We start from the raw sequence: 7,453 nt of genomic DNA, 5'->3' as shown, positions 1-7,453 counted from the left end.
TGAAAAGATAGAATAGCAAGTTATTATTTATATTGTTACATTAAAAAGTATTATTTAAATTCATGAAACGTTTTATTTGAAATTATATTAACACAAAGATGAATTTATATTTTTTATATGTTCAAGTTTTTTAATTAAAAAATATTCTTGGAATATATTGTACCAAAGTTATAATAGTCAAAGTTGTGCTTAGAATCTAAGAAATATTAAAAATATATATAACATTTTGTTGTAAATATTTTTAAAAAAGGAAACTCTAAGGGGGCGTGGATCTACCAGGAAGTGAGACTATTTTACGATCGACGTTTGCTCGACCGCGAACGGTGATATGCGACCTAGTTCCGGTTTACAAATTATTCTTCGAAATGCGTTTAAATAACGCGATATCATTGAATGGGAAACGAGTTCGTACTTATTTAATATTTGTTTATATATTATTCCATAAATAAATATAGAGTTGGAATGCAATGAATACGTGAATTTGTAAACGCGTGCTCATATTATATAAAATAAAACGTGGTAATCATTAGAGTTTATTTTTGGATGGTTTGAAGTCAATTTTCGCATTGGGGATTATAAGCTGCCATTGATTTACTTTTCCACGTTTCTCTCGTTCCACAAATTGATATTTTATTAATTCATTGACGCGCGGATGGTGAATTTTACACAAATACACTCGTGTACATGCTGTACCTAACATTATATTTAATATATAAAATTTGTTGAATTTAACGTGTCCGCGCATCAGTTAGTCACGCTCCGGTTTATAAAAGAGTAAATCCCTCGTGAAACCGATAATCGCATAAAATAAGCGAACAATGACGTAGTTAATACGCAAATTTTATTCGATAGTTATTCGTTGCTGGTTTTTTTTTTTCACGTTTTATCTTATCCGGCTTGCTTTTTCCGCACATTATTTTCATCTCCGTAACACATGTAAATATATTCAGTTTCGTTACATACTGTAGTCTTGTAAGCGAAAACTACAGAGAGAGGTAGGTGTAAAAAAAAAGTATTGCAGATTCACACACATGCACACGGTAGTATTCTATTATCCAGTCGTATTATCGGGGTCGCGTAAACCGGAACTAGGTCGCATTAAGATTCATTTCGCCGATTATGCATTATCCTTCCATGCGGAAACATAGAGTGTCGCACGTCATTCGACATAACGTAAGAATGATTTTATTGCTTCTCATCGCGGAGTGTAAATCGATTTTCGTATATATATTTCCACTCATACACACATACGGAATGTCTTGGAATCCCGACCCATTTCAAATCTATTTTGAAGGCTCTATTATGCGGTTATTTCGAGTTCAAATTAATTCCAGAATGCGTCCCGCGATAGATAAGGCCTGTAATGTCGTAGCTTTGTTGTAAATGCTGTTATTACGCTCTGCGATGTAATTAAACTAAATGGTATATAACGAAATTAGTATCGCAACGATGTTAAATCGATCGTATCTGATCCGCCTAAATAATGGCAATTTACCGACTTGAGTGTATACAGTGACTGCCTTATACGTTACAAATTTGTTCATTCTTTTTTTCTCATATAATTTTGACTAGTAGAAACTTTCGTCAGTTTTCGCTATAAGCGAAATATTTATTGAAACAGCCAGTCAACGATAATAAATATTTTTTCAACTTTATTGACGTTACAAATAATATAAAATAGTATAAAATAATATACGTCGCAATATGCTGCCCCAAGGCTATCACTCGGGCTATCATAAATAAAAGATGAGCGCGAAAAAAGTACGTCGGTATTTATTAAAGTTTCTACGATACAATATGTACAATTTATTTTATACCTTTTATATTTTTATGCTATTTAAGACCCGAGCTCACACATACACAGCGCGTGCTTTTCTACGAACTTGCTAAAAATTTGTAGCTTCCACGCTACGACATTTCTGCGAAATGCTTTTTGTCCTCGGGCGTAGATTAAAATTGTAAGAATTGCGGTTGGTCGATGATATCTTCACCGCTTCTCGGCCGGGCTTCTTCGGGTCAGATGCTCGTGTAACCGGTGGCTGCACCGACATTTGTCGTAATTATTAAAGGGAAAAAATTGCGCAAGATGTCGACGGGATTCTTTTCTGGCTGTTTCTCCAGGGCATTTTTCTCATCTTTTTTCGTGAAACGTGTGCAAACTCGGCCGTAGGACAGGTTTGCACCAATTGTGACGATCTAACAAGTCGATGAGCTTGAATCGACTGGCACCAGCGTGTTTATAAGTCGGCTTTCGTACTCGGGCGGTCCGTGATGTCATTCAATACGGAAATTTCGAATGACCTAAATAAAACAAAAACGTCTTCAGCAGCTTCTTCCTTTCGCAGTTTGTACTGCGCGCGGACCGGAAGAGTGATATGCAAGCGTCGTGTTTCTCGCGGCTTTTCCGCTTGGAAACCATTTCGAGAATCAGCTATTCAGTTGAAAAGCGTGGTTCCGAGACTCGTAATTCTCACTAGAAGATTGCTTCTGAATTTCTGCGTGAAGGCTCTTTCACCAAAAATCAAATTTCCAGCTCGCATGCAAAACCAATATATTTGAATATTAATAAAATAGTATATAATATGAAGCGATATAGAATAATTGTCTTTATTAGTGCGCTTTTGTATTTAAATAAAGGAAAGTAGCAGAAATAGGATAAGAAAAAAAGATTTTTTTTTTTAATTAAATTATTAACGTATACGAGAATGAAGATAATATTCCATTTTTTAATTATTAAAAATACAGTAAATATTTTTGAAAAATATACACAATTTAGAGGAATTTATGTGAAACTCGTAATACCGCGCAAGATTTTAAGCTTCTCCCTATTAATGTACTGTGTGGGAGCTGAGACCATTATGTTATGGGTGTACATTGAAATATATTGCAAGTGATGTGATTAAAACAATGATTTACCTAATATTAACTTAAACAATTAGCTTACATTTATTATCTGTTTTAGTAATTATATGTTATAAAACGAGTCAGACATTAATAAAACTATCGCCTCTTAGAGAGATACACTAATACATATACACAAAAACATATTCTTTATTTTCATGAAGAATATTATAAAACATTAACGTTTTTTTTCAGATTAAATATATAAGAAAACGAAATATTGAAAATCTGATTTTAAGCAGACAAAATTAAAGCTAAAATATTTAATGATTAATGAGCAAGTAATGTAACGAGCAAGTTGAAGACACACTAATAGTTATCATATTCAAATATTTTGTAGATAAATATATGCACGAGCACTAACCGCGGAAATAAAAGTAGCCATCTTTGTTAATGTTTATATTAAATTGCTGGGATAAATTACGGAATCATGCTTTTCAATTCTTCACGAGGAAAGGAATGACGCCAACGAGAATCCGCTTAAGAGAATATTTAGCTCTCCGAGAATTCGTACTTGAGCACAACATCGTTATTGCACTGCCATGCACAGTCACGCATAGTCCAACGCTCCAAGAGAATCTGCATATTATGCAAGCATGTCGTCCGTTTCTGTTATTGTCTTAGTGTACGCGATACACTCTTGCGCGGGCGCTCGTTTAAACCAACTCCCAACTTATTAAACATCTATGCTTATCGTGTATGAATAAAACATCGGTGAAAAGAAGAATTCTCCTCGGAGACACGCGAGTGAACTGAAAACAAACAAAAATCAGATTTCCGTGTTACTCATTTAAAGGACGTTTATTTCGCTTCAGCTGTTCGTATCGAAAGCGTGTAGGAATGAGTGAAACACGTAAGATTAACAGGACAACCACTAATTATATAATAGTAGGTTTTTCCATTTTTTGACCAAATCTTTTAAACGACAAGCAACGAATGAAATTGTGTCTATAGCATGAATAATATAATATATAATTATTTTATGTTAAAGAAATATATAATTTTTATTTATGCTAAAAAGAAAAAAAAATAAAAGGTAGAAAATTATTTTTATTTTATTAATAATAGTCGAATTTCTGTTGACTAATTGTCGTTACACGGAAAGGACGATTTTACTGAAATATTAAAAAATTTAGGTTAAATACAGATCTGAAAATAACTTTGTTGGACCATCACATAATTATGTAGGAAATTCAAACATGATAAGCAATGTTGCATGCAAAAAGTTTTGACATTCTAACAACGAGTTTGAGCATTTACATTATAATTAATTTTTTTTTAATTAATTGTCTACAGAAATTATTTTCACGTCTAGCTAAATTTTTAGATATTTTTATTCAAACCGTACTTCCCATGTATCTAAAGATTTATTTTATTAATTGAGATTCGAGCATGTTAATCAATTTTTGTCAAAATATCTTAATCGTTTTGACTGTAAAAATTCAGGGCTCAGGGAATTGAAAATATTTTTGTTTGGCATCGTTACCTTCTTAACGTGAGGCACGTTATTTCGAAATGGAAATCTTGTTATCGTTATCCCAGAAACTGAATCCCCTGAGCAATGGAATTACCAGCAGGACGAGCAAGTTTACGAACTGTCAGGAGTAACGTCTCGAGTTCCATTTTCGGCGAATCGTCGGCCGATGCAGGTGCGAGGAGCAAATCCGAAAGGCATGTACACGAAGGGATGCGCTCTCCTCCTTGGCTGATGGAAACTCCGTGTTACCCCGCAACTATTCCCTCGGGAATGTATTTCTGCGTTCTCGAAAACTGCGTGGGCTCATTCGCGATCAGAGAATGACGGGCCATGACATCGAACTGACGGCATAGAAAAGAGAATCGTTTGAAGATGCGATTTCATTGGTGTTACTTGTTTCGCGACGTGTATACCCGATAAACTTATCAATTCTTGTAAATCGTGTAATTTTAAGTGAATTGTTTTTCTTACACTGAAAAAAATTTATTTAATTTTAATAAATATTTATGTTTGAATAGAGAGAGTTCCAAGTAAATATTTACTGTAAATGTGAACAAATATTTATTTGATATAAAAACTCCATGAAAAAATATTATAGTTAAATCAAGTGATAATTTGATTTATTTATATTATTTATATTATTTAGTAAATGTGGACAAATATTTGTTTGATATAAAAACCCGATGAATTAAAAAACGATAGTTATATCAAATGATAATTCGATTTATTTATATTATTTATTATCTTTTTATTGAGTGAACATTTATTTACTGTAAGTAATCGTTTACTATTGAAAGAAATATATATTAAGATTTAATAAATTTTTGTTTACTATAAAATGTATGAAATATATTGACAGTTAATTTTTCATGGATTAATTAATAATAATCCAACGAAAAGATATAAATAATACAGTTATTAATTAGTGATCAGATTAAATATGTACATATAAATAATAAATTAAAAGTAAAAAAAGCATTACGCACTCCTGCCGGTATTTTATATTCTCCTATGCAAACGTCCGTTTACATAGTTCTAAGAATAGCTACAGCAATGGGAAACAATCGAAGGGATTTCTTGATGCAGGCCTTAGCGTATCTCTTCTGATTTAGGACGTTCTGTGTGTCGGGCGATGTTTTGTCCGGTAACACGGACATTATTTCTTCTCGCAGTTTTTCCTTCGGATTATTCGCGATGTAATACAACAAACTGCCAAACACATTGCTTGTATGATTGCGTGAATTTATACACTACGTATGTAATCCTTTGAAACGCTAATTCTACTAAACTACTGCAGTAATATCACATTGACTAGCAATTTAGCAATTTGACGCTTTTTCGCATCTTCGAACGATCTTAATAACGTTGAGTGACACATTAAAATCTATAAATAATTAATTCTTATTGCGAAAAATATTATCTCGACCGGGAATAAAAATAAAAATTTCGAAGATACTCTTACAGCAGCATAATCACATTAAAAAAATAAAAAAAAAGGAATGAAAAGATTCTCTTTTATTTTAATTAGAATTATTTATCATTTCATATTGTTATATTTAGTCTGTTGGAAAAGAAATAATATTTTGTTTGTAGAAGATCGAACCGTGAGAATTGTTTTGAAGAACTCGAATCTCACACTTACCGTATCAATATACTGTACACATTAGCCATATCGAGCGTCATTACCTGTGCCGTTACCTTGTCGATATGCAAAAGTTTCTCTAATATACTACAGTCGCGTAGATTTGTGCTATTGTTCATTGTTTCACACTTTGTGAAGAGTAGTCCGCTCGATGTGTTTACTAGCGATTTTAAAAGAGATCGTAAACAAAATTGCGCGAAATACGACGGCGACGATGAGTCGTGTTTTGAAGCTTGTTACGTGCCGGATGAATTTATCGCGCAAGCGAAACGCAGAGAAGGGGGTAAATAACCGTAAAACGTTAAATTTTATTCTAAGTAGAAAGTAATTAACGTGAGACGCATGATGCATTATTGATAACTAACTTCGCGACATGAGAATATCGAGAAAACACATCGAGGATTACAGTAATGACGACGTGGAGTAACAAGTTCGCGTATTCACGTAGGAGTTTTCGAGTAATATGCCGACGTAGCAGTGTAACGAGTATAAGTTTCAATATTTACCCATTAAGAGCGTATTCAGCACACGAGAAGAACTTCTTGAGATTCCGCGTATTGTATATCTTCCATAGAGACATCTGAATTTCCATGAGCGGTACGTGAGATCGGACACATCTCGTGCATGCAATTAATCATTATTCGCGGCTCCGGGGCTGCGGCAAGATTAGGCATCAAGCACTCTACGCCGACATCGATACCGACAGCGCGATCGAACGTATTGCTATTAATTACGACACGCAACGCACGGTGATGATCGTTAATTGACCGACGAATTTCAATATTGAAATGTGGAGCGATGTATTTTTAACTTTTCAATCGTATCTCTCTTGTCATACCGTTGATAAATGTATTATGATTCACACTCGAATGTGTACATACATTGCCGCAGTGCATTGAATTTGGAGTGCGAGCTAATTTATCAACTCCATTGTTACAGGCGAAGACTTACGTACGTACATCATTCTAGATGCTCCATTTTCCGAAGAGGAGTGCGAAACATTAGTGGCGTAAATATCTCGCTTACGGTGTCACTTACACTCTAAGGTCCATTTCAGCAGTTCGTTGGTGAGGACGCTCGGCAATTCCAGGCTCTCAGGATCCCGTAATTTGCTCCCGTATTTTCTCCATGAACTCGCCGATCACCTCGCTGATCTACGACACGTGTGCCTTGATTCATTTGCGGTTGCATCATGTGCGGATTGACTTTCGATCGAAAGTCGTGCCACAATTTGCCTTGGCTGAAAGTAGGAGAGCGCCCTTTTCACCGAGAGACGAGATGTTACATCGTACGCAATTTATGTAGGCCTCTGTGTTTGGCCTCTGTGGCTTCTCTCTATACACTCGCTGGACTATCGACCGTACAGGACACAGGAGAGACCAGCGAGGTAGAGAGAGACAGAGATAGATAGATTGATAGATAGATAGATAGAT

General features: G+C 34.6%; 1 protein-coding gene and 1 pseudogene across 1 annotated transcript in view; one reads left to right on the top strand and one right to left on the bottom strand.

Moving 5' to 3' along the window:
- The window catches only part of LOC108749946 (glutamate-gated chloride channel), an 80,425-nt gene that overhangs the window by 18,586 nt on the left and 54,386 nt on the right, over positions 1 to 7,453 (top strand). The window lies entirely within an intron of this gene.
- LOC108749827 overlaps positions 2,197 to 7,453 on the bottom strand; it is a 5,464-nt pseudogene continuing 207 nt past the window's right edge.

The sequence above is a fragment of the Trachymyrmex septentrionalis genome, unplaced genomic scaffold (genome assembly GCF_001594115.1).
Source record: "Trachymyrmex septentrionalis isolate Tsep2-gDNA-1 unplaced genomic scaffold, Tsep1.0 scaffold32, whole genome shotgun sequence".
Lineage (NCBI taxonomy): Eukaryota > Metazoa > Arthropoda > Insecta > Hymenoptera > Formicidae > Trachymyrmex > Trachymyrmex septentrionalis.
This window is presented reverse-complemented; position numbering and strand designations above follow the sequence as displayed.